A 17,196-nucleotide genomic window follows, 5' to 3' on the forward strand; every position below is an offset into this window, starting at 1 on the left:
GATTGTTGAAATTGGAACTCAGTTGTGCTGTCAATTATTTCTCTCTCTCTCTCTCTCTCTCTCTCTCTCTCTCTCTCTCTCTCTCTCTCTCTCTCTCTCTCTCTCTCTCTCTCTCTCTCTCTCTCTCTGCACTAAATGCAGATTAAGAGGTGGTATTATAAAATAAGATCACCTTGTGACATCACAAGGGGAGCCACATTTCAATTACACAATTTTTCACATGTTTGCAGAGAATAGTTTACCAATAAGTTACTGGGTTGTTCTTTGTCACATTTTTAGGTTAATAGAAACACTGGGGACCCAATTATAGCATTTAAACATGGAAAATGTCAGATTTTCATGATATGTCCTTGCAAAAAAAAAAAAAAAAAACTTTGCCACTCTCCAGCCATTAAGGCTATCCGTCAGTCAGCTCTCGTGAGCTCCTCCTCCTTCAGCCTCAGCGCGAGGACGCAACTAGAGCACACACTCTCGCGCACTTCAGTGATTGCAACACGCTGTGGAAGTCAACCTGCGCACCCTATCATCTGATCCTACGCAGTTTAATCTTTGTGAACGGTGAGCCGCTATATCTTAATATTTTTAAAGCACGGTGCTTGTATATAAACCCGACATTACTTTGTTCCGCTTGATCGGTCCTTGCTCGAGTGGTGTGAATGTGTTGCACGCGAGCTAACAGCAGGCTAGCGCAAGACAACGAAATCAGACATAACGGCTTTATTAAGGAGTCATCGGCCTATAACAGTCGTTTTGTAAAAGATAGACTTTGAGGGAGGTAACGCTATCATTATGGTCTCCTCATGAATGCTGTTGAAGGGAGATGTGTCGGAGAGACAGTAGTACACTGACGTTAGCCATATGTGGTTAATGAGGAGATCATTCGAGAAAATTGGATATATTTGTTCATACTTTTCTTTTTACTGGGTGGATTTTGTGTGTGTTTGAGGTGGTAAAATAGTGTATCAACTTTAACAGACCACTTTCACGGACACGGTCCAGGATCATCAGACTTAACACTCGTGTACCCGTTTGGACTTTGGTCTCTTCAGAGATATAGAGAGAGAGACCGATATATTGACGTGTTGATATTCATATTTATTATCAGAGTCTATTTAAATGTATTTTAGTAAGAGGACATCTGTTATTATTTATGACAGGGCACTGCTACGTTATTTTCTGAAGTCTGTCAATTTACCGTCTTGTGTCCTATGGCATCCTTGTCTGTGTTTTATTAAAGAGCATGCTAACCAGTTTCCCAAAATACTGCGAGAATCACCATTCATCTTATTATTAACATGTGTACAGATGCTGTGGTAACATAAACATTGCTGCAATCATTGCTTGCGCTATATAACAAAAACCTTTATTTTGGTCAAGTTTGCTTCTAAATGCTTAAAAAATCCTGATAATTTATTCATCCCCATGTCATCCAAGTTGTTTATGTTTTTCTTTGTTCATTCGAGATGAAATCTTTTTTTTTTTTTTTGAGGAAAACATTCCAGGATTTTTTTCCATATAGTGGACTTTAAGGGATCTCAACACTTTACAGTTTCAATGCAGTTTAAAATTGCAGTTTAAATGCAGCTTCAAAGGGCTCTAAACAATCCCAGCCGAGGTATAAGGGTCTTATCTAGCAAAACCATAATCGTTTTGTCAAGAAAAATAAAAAAACATGCACTTTTAAACCTCACGTAATGCGCAAGCACGTCGAATGGTCACGCGTCACATATGTGAAACGCACATCTACGGACCATTTTAAACAATAAACTGACACAGACATTTAGGGTGTACTCACACTATCCAAACCAAGCGTTTGGGTGCGTTTGAGCCCTAAAGCCTGGTTCGTTTGACTAGTGTGATTGCTCTGTAGCGCGGATTGGTTAATCGCACCCCGGCCGGGTTGCAGAGGGTGCTGGAGCGCAGGCGAGGAATATGGTGTGAGCGCAATTGCGCCTGAGCGCGATTCAAAAGGTGAAGACGTCAGTTGCGCGACCACTCACCTTCATCTGCCTCCGTAAAAACCTTATGATGCGCGCAGTGGGGTTAAGGGGCTGTTTACACTTGGTTTTAAGATGTGTTTTCATCGATCGGATCACAATTGGACGAGAGAGACACATTACGTTTACACCTGGTATTTAAATCCGTCTCTTTTGTCCACTTTCGACCACATCTGTCCTGAATACTGTTAGGGGGTGGTCTGTGAGACGGTGGGCGAGTCTCTCTGCTGTCATTCAACACGAGCGGGAGTAATTATGAGTTTATATGGACACAAACTTATATTATGTTGGAGTCCGCTGCTTATTTAGCAAGTATACACAGTGCTGCACAGTGTTTTGTACGTTTATATGTTGGAGCTTTCTCTGAATTTTCAGCGCAGTTGATGAAATAGGATCGCGCAACTTTCACGCTTTCAAAACGAAACTATGGAGAACACCCGCAGTAGTTTTATCAATGAAAGGCTAAAAATAGCGCTGTTCTGACTTCTGCCGTGAACATATGGTGAAAAGACGTAAAACTTGTGTTTAATACCTCAGATTAGATAAATGGGCGGAGAGAAGGCGGTCGCGTGTGGCTGTTCGAACACATTCAACCACATTTGTGTTCCGCAACTCCAAAGCGATCCGATCGAAAGTGGTTTCGACTACCTCTGGATGTGGTTGAAAGTGGTCGAAAGTGGACGCTTTCAAAACGTTTTGAACACCGTTTACACCTGGCATTAACGTCGTCCACTTGTGATCCGATAGACGAAAACGCATGTTAATGTCAAGTGTAAAAAGCCTCTAAGTGAATGTCCGAGCTGCACACATGACAGACCAACTAAGCAATATGATGACATGTGAGAAGGCTGATGACATCTGTAATCGCGCACCAAACGACTCTGAATAAAAACACAGACTTATCATTATGGTGGGTTCCAGGGTTAAGAGAGCGCTTTACTTCCTGCTTTTTTCAAAACAATCGCATCTTAATGAAGAATGATCCTCTTTCTCCACACTTGTAAACACTGGGGCGGTAGTTTCCCATACGTCATGCGTGACCTTTCGACGTGCTTGCTTACACATAACGTGAGGTCGCCTTGGCTCGTCACACGGCTAGTGCAAGACGAGAAGCTGTAGTTTTAAAAGTACATATTTTTTATTTTTCATGCCGACAATGACGATGGTTTTGCTAGATAAGACCCTTCGGTTGGGAATCATTTGGAGCCCCTTGAAGCTACGTTGCAACTGTAATTTAAACTGTTAAAGTCCAATAAAGTCTATAAAATTGAGGTTTCCCTTAAAAAAAAACGTAATTTCTTCTCGACTGAACAAAGACATCAGCATTTTGGATGACAAAGTGGAGCAATCCTTTTATCTAAAACAACGATGCGTGTCCATCCACATGCGCGTGACATTTTGTTGTAGCAATTAAAAGAGATAAAGTTTGAGACCTGATTGATGTTAAAAGAGTTATTAAGAGCGATAAGACATGAAAACAATCTTTTTCGCATTAACTGACAGATCCAAAGCACGCACGAGCGCTTGATCTCCCGATATATAGATAGACATTTACACACAATTCCAGTTTTTAAAATATCTGTTTTAACAAGAATTCACACAGATATAATCTGTCATGTCTTAAATAAATGTTTGGTTAACTGTTGGGAAAAAATATCTGATGTGTAACATTAGATCCTTGCATTACAGTAGATCTTAAAGCTGTCTATCAATTAAACAGTAAGAAAAAAGTTGAACATATATTTTATATATTGTTTTTGACTTTGTGTGTGCTAAATCTATTACGTTACCAGTGATTTTAAGGTATGGATGCAGTGATTTTGCTTCTGAACCATCAAACATTTTTAAATCGATTTTTCTCAAAACTGACTTTGCTGACTCAATTCAATTTCAAACACGTGTTTTTTAATAACTTATGTTTGAAAATATCCGACACTTTGCCAGCATGGGTCCCATATGCTAATGTTGCATGTAGCACCTGAATTGTCTGGAAAAGAGGATGTGTTTTGGAAGTGCTTGTTGTTCTGCATCCATGTGATGACACATCCCTGGGGACATTTGTTGTATTTCATTGATTTACTTTAGGAAAGAGGTTTACCAGACCTAACATGACCGGCTGTTTTATGCTCTAATGGGACACTTAGACATATGGATTTGAGATTAAATCATGTGATGTCTTTGAGTCATTAAATGTGGGAGTTTTAAAATGGTCATTGTCATTTTTTTCCTATGAGTTTTATACATGAAGAGGGCTTAGGTTGATGTTTTAAATGTGACCCTGTCTGTGACATCCAGGCTAAAAAGTCTCATAATCTGATAAAGGTTTGATTCTACTCATCAATTTCACTTTAATTTTCAATCTTTGACGTGACCTTCCTCAATAAAAAAAGAAAGTTTTTTTTTACATCATGTAGTAGGATGATTTTATGTAGAATACTAAAATAGTAAATCCCCAAAAATGACTTCAATTGGGTTTTCACAGGAAGGGTCACAAATGGTCACACTGGTGGGCACTACCTTGTGATGAGCATCCACTTCCCATTGCACTTTCAGAGCTGTGTATTAAAGTTTCCTGCACAGTTTGGATGCTGTAGCCTATTTGTATTTCTTTGTGGATTTTTTGGCAGATGTATACTAAAGGACAGGTTACAATTTTTCATCATACAGTATGTGTATCCCCACCACATCTCTGGAGAGAAAACACTTGTTTTTACTGTTGTTATATTGATTAGTTTACTCTGCCTGCCCTCCTCTCATTGCTATGCCAACAACGTCCCTGGGTGACAGCTGTTGTGTGTTTTCTCTTGTTCCTTAATTTCCATTGGCTGTGCTCCCCATAGTCCTCCATCAGTCCACGCCTGCATCTATTTCTGGTGCCGTCCCCCATGGGATGACCGAGCACATGGCCTCCGCTGGATTCCTAGAGATAAAGCCTGTTAAAAAAGAGGTTTCTCAAAAAAAGAGATGCTGTTTATCTGTCTGCACCTATCAAATCACTTTTCAAGAGGGGAACAGCTGTAAATCATAATCGTAAACGGACTCTGTTGCTTTTCTGAATGAGAGAAGCCTTTGACTGTTTTGATGTTTTTAGAGTTTACATGGCACTGATGGTTGTTTTATTCATCACTGACTTTATAATCCTTTTGCAAAACTAACAACTAAAACCAGCTGGCATGACAGACCCCTCGGATGGGAATCCCGTCTGTAGCAGCATATCGTTTCAAACATGAGCAAGTGTCGCTAAGCCCCAGTCGTTTGATCTTGGTATGGCTGCCGAGGTGGCACAGCATGTAGTAGATTAGTCTCATTTTTAGCATCATTAGGCTTACCCACCACTACGTGATATCCAGTGAATTACATCGATTTTATTTGTCATGTCTTTGGATATCTTTACATTATTTATGTTATCTGTAATGGAAACACAGGAAGGCACAAAATAAGTTATCTATTAAAACTATGCATTTTCTTGAAATGAATAACCTATTAATGCTTTATTATCGTTGGATCTGATAAGCCCATGCTTGTACAATTAACCAAGCTGAAATTAATACAGTTCATTGCTTTAGATTTCCAAGAATGGGACCCCACAGGACATCATCCCTTGGTACTTTATCTGTAACTACAGTTAATGACAAAGTAAAAATTCATCAAATGCAGATCATGGAAATGTATGTGGGAGTTTCACATTTACATTTACATTTATTTACATATATATGTTTATTAATTTAGCAGTAGGGCCACAAGATATAGCTTTTTTCCAGGAAATATTGTGAATATGTATTCTGTGCTTGTGCACATCGGCAAGGTTTGCCATAACTCAATAATTTTAATGCTTCAAAAGTTTTTTGTACACTGTCAGAAGTAAGCGTTCAAACAAAGCTGTCTGTATCCTGTCACTGTTTTGTACCTTTCCAGGCATACTGAACATAATACAATGTTGGGTATATTACTGTACCTTAAGGATCTATTGTGTACCTTTTAAAGGTTTTGTACCCCTAAAATTTACAAAATTGTTCCTTAAGGTAAACAATAGGTCCTTAGGGTATAATATTGTACCCAACATTTCAATGTGTTGTATACCCATAAAGGTACAAAAATTAACATTTGAGGGTACCACTCCAGTAACAGAAAAGATATAGTTTTGTACCTTTTTTGTAAAAAAATTTCTGACAGTGCAGTCACCGTTATTTGCATCAACCTAAACTGAGACTTGCGAGACAGAGAGGCCGATGCTGACTTTTTCCAGAAAAAAAGTTAAACGTATGCTTTGTTATGCAGCCCTGTTTAGCAGGGGTGTATTCCAGAAAGCAGGGTTAACTTACCATCAGATTAACCCCGAACTTTGGGTTGATCAACCCCAAACTTGCTTACTCGGGGTATGTCGGTTCCAAAACACAGTTTAAGAGTTAGGTCAATCAACTCGCTGAAAGTAACCCAGAGTTAAAGCAACACCAAATAGTTTTTTTTACCTTAAAATAATGTTTCCAAAAAAGTTTCAGTGGTTCATCCACTCAAAACAGGGTGAATGGCACTTTCACATTCGCTTTGCAGCCCTCTATCGGCCAAAACCGCACTAAAGAAGTTTCCAACCGTCGGGTAGTGGTTCTGTAGTTCGAGTGAAAACTACAAAAACTTGCTTTACGGCAGACCTACAATCCAATCAGAGCCAGCTATGCTGCAGTATTTACGACAGTGCTAATGAACAATTACGCGTCTAACCTGTAGGGGGAGCAAAGAGCAATAACTCTTCAGTGTTGCTTTAACGCGCGCTCACGGTAACAACATAAAGGCATTGTCAATGGATCGCAGATTTCACGAGTCACCATGGAAACGTCAGAGAACTTAAAAGTTTTTAAATGAGAAATAACATTATAAACTAATATTTTCTGGCAAAATCAACGTTTTATAATCGGCTTAGAAGTGCGTGATTACAAAACAGATCAAATTAATTAATTAATTAATTAATACGAACCCATTTTACCCCATTTAAGTCCAATATTATATGTGTCTCAACGAAAATACACACAATTTTATTTAAAATAATCTAAAACAATCTAAAATAATTAATATAGTCAAAATAATCATAGATTTTATATATGATTGTAAACATATGAATTATGAATATATTTTCCCCTGTGAAAAGTAACAATGGTTTTACTACAGTAAAAAACATGGTTACAGTAAAACCATGGTAACCACAAAATAACCATGGTTTTCAAAAAAACATAGTTAAACGATGGTTAGTGTAGTAAAACCATGGTTCTGCTGATAGTAATCAATGCACAAAAAAAACATGGTTACTACAACTATACACCAATAAAACCATGGTTAATTTCATAAGAGTTGTGGCACATAAAGTGCAAATACATCATAAGGCTTATTTAAAGTTTTTTTTTTTTTTTAGATATGATTGTATTGTGTAGGCATAAAATGCACTATGATAATATTCACTATATTGTACTTATTTTACTTCTGCTCCTTTGGGTGACCCTGTTTAGTTTTAGGACTTTCCTTGTATGACACTGTGTCACCATCTTTTTTAACATTTACTGATAGCTGATAGATTAATGCACCCTCTTTTAATTGTAAAGCTTCCTTACAGTCCTTACAGATTTTCAATAATGTTGTGTAATGCTTTTCATTACACTACACTAAGAATGATCATTCATTTGCATTGGACGATTAGGATCTGCTGTGACAGAATTGGAGAATAGAAATGTTACATTAGTGTCAATAGTAACATGTTGTAATATATGTCCTGTATCATCTAATATATGCAAATATCTTAATTTCCCTTTGCTCAAAAATGATAGCTCAGGAAAGCAGCTACAAAAGGTCAATTTTAAAGAAATAAAGGTGATTTAGAAAAACACCAACTATAGATCAAATGTAGAGAGAGGGCTAAGGATCTGAAGTGCATGTTTAAGAAATAAATATTATACTATGAAATATATATTTATAATTTCATTTCATTGTGTACATGATTCTAACTGATATAATAGAAAATCTCTGACCACTATGCCATGTCTGTGATTCAATGGTGTTTCACCTAATGAAGTCTGTGCTTCACCTGTGTCACTATGTGGGTCAGTGTTAAATCATGCCTTTGCTTCATGGGTGTCATTCTGTGGGCCAGGTCAGATGCACATGCCTATCAGAGACTGCAGGCAGGGGTAACTTCTATCCCTCAGTAATTATTATTATGATAGGCATCATGTGTTTCTATTTGTTATATCCATTTACTGTAACATTGCCACATTGTCACTTAAGTAACATAGGTTAAGATTCATTAATGACAATGTATTTGCACACACATTTATTATAACTTTAGATTCATCTCAAATTATCTAGTAAGTGAAAGATGAGGTTATTTATGAATTGACAAAATTGATATGGAAATGTACTTTATTGTTAACATTAATTAACTGATGGAATTATGTTTCATACATCCACTGATATTTGGAGATATATTACTAATGAACATGATTAAATGTATAGTATTTAGTCCGAACACAAATATGAATAAATTTTTAATTAAATTTAATTAATAATAAAATTTATAGTAATTAGTCCAATCACCAATAACAATCCATGTTATTAAAGAAATAGTTTCTTTAAAAAAAATTCATATCACACATTTTTTAAGACAGCAATAAATATTCGCGACTGTAAATATAATAAAATAAAATAAATGCTTTAACATTGTAATATTATGCAAAATATATGCTTCCACGCCCGCTGTACGCTCGTCATAAGTACACGCATGCGCAGACTTCCTCCGGAGCCTCGTTTTATTAACTAAAATGAACTTACCCTGCAACATAACCTGCTCCGGAGCAGGTTATCTTCAGAGAGTCAGTTGCTATGGTTACTTACATAACCCGAAAGTTACCTCCGTTTTTGGAACCGAAAGCAGAGGTTATCCGCTTACTTACTCCTAAACTTACCCGGGTAAGCCACATAACCAGCTTTCTGGAATACACCCCAGGTACTTTATCCAAAGCCAAATAAAAACAAGGAAACATGTCAAGCAACTGTCAAAGTCAACAACAAATGTATAGCGTACGTACAGTGCCATGTTTATATTTTGACCTAGAATTTTACACAAGCTAGAGCTTTTAAAATCCTGATTAAATCAAAACTGACAATTCTTTTTAAAAATAAAATATTGCAGTGTTTATTATAAACAATTTATCCATGTGGGTCATTATGTTTTTAAAAATTCATGTGTCCTCATAATCTTGAATCAAAATCTGATACATACATTGAGAAGCATAGCAAGTAGGGATGCACCGATATGGAAATTTTGGCCGATAACCGATAACAGGGTTCCCGCGGGGTCTTAAAAAGTCTAAAATTCAGAAAGTTCAATTTAAGGCCATAAAAAGTCTTAAAAACGGCCAGATTTTCATCCTAGGCCTTAAATTTAATTAACCCAAGTCTTAAAATTCTTACCTCTGTTTATTCCCGAAAAGCGTTGTCCGCAAAAAATTAAATAGTAATTTAAAACACTGAAAAATTAATCAGTGACGGAGGAAGAAAGTGTTTGATGGGCGGGCCTCTAAAAAGAGAAGTTCTGCACTTCGTGCGTCACTGAATCGCATTTCAATCCAGTTTTTAATCATAATTTTTTAAAGAGGATACAAATGTAGGCCATTATAATCCACGAAATTCATGCCATAAGCTATATTTCAGGTGTTGTGATCTGACTGTATACTGTAGGTTTGGCGAGAAAAAAACCTTAAATGCAGTTTTGTATAAGCAAAAATCTTTTCTGTGTTAATTTAACCAACTAGCCCGTGGCTTACCTGAGCATTTGCCTGGTTCTGAAACAGAGGACCCAGAAGCGAAAAAATCAACACTGCTTTATTGAAAATCAACTTAAACAGTCAGGCCGTCGAGTCCCGAGCCACCAACAACGAGTCAACTTTAGTGTTACACAGTTTTTACTTAGGAAGCTTTTGTTTACCTCACTGCTTCATGCGCGTTTACTCCCTTGACCTTGAAATATAGGGTGAACCCTCACTGTCCTGTTAGTTCAAATAAGTACTGAAATAATTTTCTATCAGAATAAAAACTGTATCTTTTCTTCATAGGCAGACAGCTTAATGAATGCACTAACGGTTGTCATATGTTTGGTGTACACTGTAAGTGCAGTAAAGTGTAATGTAGGCTGTGAGCAGATCACTATACTGATTTGTGCTCTGTAGTGGCTGTTTAATACAACATAATGGAGTTTGACAGCAGCAATAATCTGCACTAACATTTTGCACATAATATCAAGGGCTAATTTAAAATTCATGGTGATAAAAGTAACCAGCTAAAAAGGGTCATGTTGTACAGACATTTTCATTACTAAAATGATCATGAATTAAATAAGGTGCAGTTCCAGCTTCTTGTTTAAAAGGTTAGTTCACCCAAAATAAATATTATTGGTCTTTTATTGGAACTGTAAAGATGATTTTTAGATAAACCATCGTCCTTGGTAATCCATATAATGTAAGTTTGCGGAAAGGGATGGGACGGTATGAAAATTTCCTATCATGATTATAGTGACCAAAGTTATAACAGTTATCAATATTATCATGGTTTTGTTAAAATGAGATGGAAATTAGGGCTGCATGATGTGAGGAAAAGTTTTTTTCATGTTTTAGGGGCCATTTACATGTCACGCCTAAAAACGCGTGGAAAACGCTAGACACGTAGGTTATTGTCACATGATCTGCACGCTGCGCTTGTGTCATTCTGAAAAGGTAAAATGTTTTTGAAATACCTGGAAAAAAGGAGCGCGTTGTACCGCGTGCGAGTCGCGACCGCAGCGCTTCCAGAGCGCACATACATTTGAAATAATGAACTTGAGCGCGCAATAGACGCAATATGTGAATCACCGCTTCCACAGTACCTGTGTTTGCGGCGTCATCTCTCCTAAATCCAAAATAATTCCATGATATAGCTGAAGTGCTGTTCCTTTTCACCACAAGGTCTTCGTCTGACAACACATTTTCCTCACTCTTCTCTCCTTTCTCTGCCATCGTTTTTGCTAACAGGCAGAGCGTCGATCTGACACCTCACAAATCAGACTTGGGGGTTCCCCTGATTGGCCTAATAGCATGAATGCGCAAACCATCCGTGTGTCCCAAACTGCCTACTTCCATACTATATAGTATGCAAAGAGTATGAGAAGTAGTGCTTTTCGCCTACTATATAGTTTGGAATAGGGATGCACCGATACCACTTTTTTGGAATACGAGTACGAGTACTTGAATTTCAGTACTTGCCGATACCGATACTGAGTACTTAATAAAAAACATGATTTAAATTTACAGGTAACAGCTTTAGTCATATAATTTTACAAAAAAAACAAGGGACTAGTTTTCCAGTTTGTTGTAAACTCTGCCTCTTTGGACAACACAAGAGGCATTAACCCCTTACACGCCGCTCAAACATAGACATTTCTCAGACCGTGGTATCGATCCCTGGTATCGGGGGACTTTTAACGAGTACGAGTACTTTAGAAAATGTGGTATCGAGGCCGATACCCGATACCAGTATCGGTATCGGGGCATCCCTAGTTTGGAAGTATGCGGTTTGGGACGCAGGGCATGTCTTCAGGACTAAACGTGATAGGTCAAACGTTTATTACATGCGCTTACCGTTTTCCCTTCATTCATCGCGTCAAGGCTGTCTGTTGCAATGTGTTCATCGCGTGGGTTCATATCGCGATGACGATGAAAATTCGATGTATCGTTCAGCCCTAATGGAAATGTTCAAAAAGAACTGATGCACCCACTGAAATAAAAAAGTTATATTTTTGAAAATAACAATTTAATAATTCATGTCCCTGAAATTATGTCTGTGGTAAAAAATAAATAAATCTGTCTAATAAGTTTACAGTGAATGAATACAATACATTATCCATTAAATGCGTTCTTGTGCAAACTATGTTGCATGTGCACACCTGCGTCAAACTGATTCTGGCTGGAGTTTTCAAAATCACGGTAATCAAACACGATTTGTAATGATAATTACATTTTAAACGATAATACTAATCGTCAGGACATTTTATCGTGGTTAATCGTGAAACCGGTAATTGTCCCATCCCTATCTGCGGGTATCATGACATCATTAGATTAAGAGACTTTAGCCTGGATTTCACAGGCCACATTTGAGCTGTCCACTACGATTTTGTAGATATGTTAGTTTGAAGATATAGTGGCTAGGGCTGTGCAACTAATCGTTTTTCAATTTAGATTTTTGCACTTTTTGAAAAACAAGATAATCAAGGTTATTCGATAAGTGTTCAGAATTTTCCAGCGTCTCTCTCGCACATGCACGCACTCTCACAGCCCTGGCTATCCCAAAATATAATGCGCGCCTGTGACGTCTGGGTATTTTGAATTAAACATTCAGAACTGTAGTCAAATAAAAGTGTATATTTTGCAAATTACAGGTCCTTGTCACTGTTTTGCTATTATAAATGATGTTTTAGTGATGTGAATTAATATTATTGCTGCAATATTTTGCTTGTTGCGTTTTGATTTGTATATTTCTAAGGTTGGTTACTTTTACATACTGTTGGACAGTTTAATCTCCATCAATGTGTCATATTTTCTACAATAAACTAAAAAAATAATGTCTGGCCCCATATTTATTTTTAAAAGTCTGATAGGTCTCAGCTGTTGTGTCCCGCTGACAAGCGTAGTGGGTGGGAACAGCAGGTGACGCAACTCCCCCGTAGGCTATACTGTCTCATTTCAGTTCACTATGTGGACGGACTGTAGAGGCTGCAGCCTTAAAAGCATCCAGACCCTGAATTGGGATGCAACCTCTCTCTTGCTTGCATATCCAACGTCAGATCACTGGGTAGTAATCCTGTTATTTTTTTAAAGTAATATGCATTTCAAGCAAGTTCAGCAAAATCATGTTTAAAATATGAATCTCATTCCGCTGGACCGATGTTCATTTCTGAAGGCACCCTGCTTTGACACCTGTAGCCTTCTGCATCAACAAATGCATTGAATTGTGTGTGTGTGTGTGTGTGTGTGTGTGTGTGTGTGTGTGTGTGTGTGTGTGTGTGTGTGTGTGTGTGTGTGTGTGTGTGTGTTACAGTCAGTCATAAATTAATCATTTGAAGTAATCAGGATTATGGTTTTTAACAAATATAATCAGGATTATGATTCCCCCCCCCCAATCAAGCAGCCCTAGAAGTGGAAAAAGTTGGAAAAAGTCATTATAAAATTTGTAAAATTAGGTCAGTTTTAGTCTGATTATAGCAGTCCATCTTGATAAAGTCAATTAGTATTTGCATGTCGACCAGGTGCTTGTAAAAAGATTTATAATTGTGGATTCTATCATTTATTCTCTTAATCATGCTGGCACATGAGTAGGACACAACCCTCTCTTGTACCTTTTCTATTTTTATTCTAGATAAGCCTGTATTTGGTGATTTTCACATTGTGTGCAATTGTAGTGTTCCTGGCACTTGTGAACATAGCAAGAATGCTAAAAGCTAATCACATCTGAAGTGTTGCCACACTGTCAGATCTGTTTATAGAGCTGTTTATATGTATCTATCCTGTAAAAAGACTGGTTGACTCTATTAAATAGATTTAATCTTTTAGCCAATTTACGGATTTACGATTGTTCGGCTTTTCCTTTCTTTTACACTTTTTTGGATTATTTATTATTTGTGAATGCATTGTTTTGCGAATTGTCAACATTTTTAGTTGTGATCATTTCAACCAAATGGTTTTATTTTGTGTGTCTGCCATTTTAAATCACTTGTGTCTGGGTTCACTGCCATTGCATGACCTATTTTCCTTTTTGGTGACAGATCAATGAGACATCTTGACGTTCATATGCATGTTTGATTGTAGTGGAGTTTGTTAATACAAGCATCATTATTACTAATAGTGGATGAGCATTTGGTGAGTATCTCACCCAATACCTAATTTTGCGGCTTGTTGCACAAGTAACATTACCTTGAGAAAATGTTTAGTTTTACCCTTTCTATTTCTTTAAAGGTCAATTTACGCAGAAGCCCCTTAACATCCAATTGTGAGCATACCCTATACATTTTTTAATTCCAATATTATCCACCTTATTTTATTTTTTGTAAATGCGGCCCCGCCATCTTTGAGCTCATATGGGTAAAACCTCCGGTGAGCCACTACAGCTAATGGTAGACCTATTGCAAGGGATACGAGTCGCTGTTTTAACTGGCATTTTAATGCTTATTATGAAATCCAGGAAGACCGGCATAATTTGTGCGGTTAGGGGTTGCCATAAAAGCTGAAACAAACACAGTAAATCTCTACAAAACATTTTTTTAACCATAATACATGCACAAGAACTGAATGTGTATGTGGCACACGTGCATCTATTATCCACACATCCATCCAGTAAAACCTTTCATAGAAACTGACAGTGAACCATAAATACAATAATTATTCAAAAACAACTAATATTATGGTGATAAAAATATGCTGATTTAGCTGGTTTATTTATTCTGCTACTATACAGTATATTATTACAAAAATGAGATTATAGTACAGAATATATATGACATAAACTGCTTATTAGTTAATGTTTATAATAGTTTGTGATGTGTTTACGCGTAACGTTACTTTTGATATGTTTTTAATTATTTTTTTAAAATAAGCAAATAATTTCATAAGCTCATGTCTTATCTACTGCATAATAATTTTTCCACAAAACGAAAACAATACTGAAAACATGTAATAGTAGTTTAATATTTTTATTAAAATTATTATGGTTTGTTTAAATAACTTACAACTGTTGGATGAGAAGCATAAGTTACTGCTGTTGTCGGATCGCGTGAAGCTTGATGTGTCGATTAAAAATTGCATTTAAAAAAAAACCTCACAGCACAGTTCTGACAACTTAAACCATCACCTGAAAAGGTTAAAAACAAGAAGTCTCTGTAAATTCCATGTATTAAACACTCGACTGACTGTCTCACTGTAGAGATACTGGTATGTCTCTGTGCTTTTATATTTGCGCATTGAAGACCCGTCACCCCGAGGAACAACATGAAACGATTGAATATATCTTCATGTGATGTATCAGGACATGTCTTAATTTCATCCTCACACTGGCTCATACATGAAATTATGACCGTAATCATCATGGAAAACGCCGGTTCCGGTTCAGTGACAGTATGCGCCGAAAGTCGCGCCCATAATTCGTGCAAAGCATCATGGGGCGTAGGATTAGTGTGAATAGATGAGTATTTTTATAGCAGACTTATTTTTTTGCTTTGGCAAACCCATATTCATTCTTCTGGGACCTCTTCGTGTAGACAGTCCCATTATTAAATCAAAAGCATGTGGTCTCACCAGTGTCACCACTAATCGTTTCATCGAGCTGTTCAATGGTGATTCATTACTTTTGTCTGTTTTAAGATTACAGTCTGTTGCAATGAATCATGGGTAATTAGCCTCACTGCAGTTCATCCTTTGTCTTTGAATCTCTGACCTAGAGCAACAACACATCACAGTGTAATGGTAGTGCTTGGCTCTGCCTGCGGCGTTTTTGTCTCTCCTAATACTGCACTGTAAAAAATGCTATGTTTTAACCCAAATTTGAGATTTGGTTGTTTCTTCCCATAGTTTGGTAACAATTACCCATCATACGGTTATTTATAACTCAACAGTTGGGTTTATCCATATTTGACCCAATTATGGGTTGAAAACAACCATGCATTTTTAGAGCGTGCTAAGTGCCCCAAAATCAACCTCAAATGACCCAGTTTATGTGGGTTTCGGGAGGAAGTCAAGGTCTGCTCTGAAGATTTGATAACCCTTCGGGTATCTCCTTGTTCTCTGTCCATCCATGGTATCTCTGGTTGGAGGGGGCAGGCGATCTCACCGCAGCTGTTACATTCTGCCACTGGCAGGATGCCACTAATGAGATTGCAAACAAAATGATGCCAGAGACCTTAATGAACAACAACATGGAGATGACAAATGAGAGCTGTTTCAGGGAAGATAGCTACTTCAGACAACACTTCTGAATAAAGAAACCTGCTGTGAGGTATCTATGAATGTATAGATGTACATATATATCGGTTCAACACGTCATTCTCATAATTTTGGTTCATTGCAGCTTCACGCTCTCAACTAACTGTGATGGGCACTAAGTGCTGTTTTGAAATATGGAGTGATAAGTAGGTAGAGACATTTTTACTGTCCGTGAGAACATTTACAGTCAAGTCTGCCAGTAGTTATGGATTTGTTGGATAATTCCTGCCAACTCTGTGCTGTCCTCGTGTCTGTTTGTATGGCGAGTGTTGATAGTCTCTGTGGCCTGGTTTAATCACCCTGGCGCACTGTTCGGCTAGCACTCATCCCTTTTGCCTGGTTTGCTGTAATGAGAGTGCATACCAGTGGGTACCACACAGACTTTGCAAACCAAGTAATGGACTGTTGTACAGTGCAACAAATGTTATTTGTGAGCGTCTATTCTTTGTAACCATGCGCTTAGTAATTTACAGGTGGTCTGCGCAGGCTCGCGTAAACTTGAAATCAAACACAGATTAAACCACGAAAAGGTGCGGGATCATTAGACATTGCAAAGATGACAGATAGAGAGAGCAGGATAACTTCTAAATTAACACCAACATTACAGATATAAAGGTATTTTGCTTCCTATTAAAGTTTGATCAATAATGCATAATGACATGTGTAACAAATGCATATAAAGTCTATTTATTATAAGTATTTGTCAGTAATGCAGATATTATGGAGACAAAGTAAATAATTGCATTCTGTGCACCTAACTTTTCTGCTTGCGCTCTTAAAATTTTCAGTCAGGGGCTACAGAACAGTGCTCCTAGTATAAAAGGTAGTCATTATACTTTGTACTTTAAAACTTTTTGTGGACTTGCGAAAAGAGACTAAAGAAAAAGAGACTTAATCTTTTCCTGGAGATTTAGTTTTTATAGTTTGTCAGATATCGTTATGTATCATCATAGCATGCAAATAAATTGATTCTAAGCGAATCTGTGAGACGTCACTTTTTGTTGATGTTTGAACTGTTTTCAAACAAACGAAGTGTAGCTAACTCCTCCCCCTCCCTTACGTGCTTTCATGAGCACGCCCAACCCCCACCCCCAAATCCTTCTTGTCATTTATTGGCTGGAACATTTTGTTTTGTTTTCGTGGTGCTAGGTTTGGCC

The 17,196-nt window shown here is 37.4% G+C and overlaps 1 protein-coding gene across 2 annotated transcripts in view; it reads left to right on the forward strand.

The window, feature by feature from the left end:
- Window positions 1-412: 412 nt before the first annotated feature.
- The window catches only part of ndrg3b (ndrg family member 3b), a 69,305-nt gene continuing 52,521 nt past the window's right edge, over window positions 413-17,196 (forward strand). Inside the window, exon 1 of one of the 2 annotated variants that reach the window (XM_065286290.2) lies at window positions 413-558. The gene's annotated coding sequence lies outside the window, so the exon portion shown is untranslated. The remainder of the gene's footprint in view (window positions 559-17,196) is intronic. The other variant, XM_065286292.2, reaches the window with a different exon arrangement.

This window comes from Paramisgurnus dabryanus, chromosome 21 (genome assembly GCF_030506205.2).
Source record: "Paramisgurnus dabryanus chromosome 21, PD_genome_1.1, whole genome shotgun sequence".
Taxonomy (NCBI): domain Eukaryota; kingdom Metazoa; phylum Chordata; class Actinopteri; order Cypriniformes; family Cobitidae; genus Paramisgurnus; species Paramisgurnus dabryanus.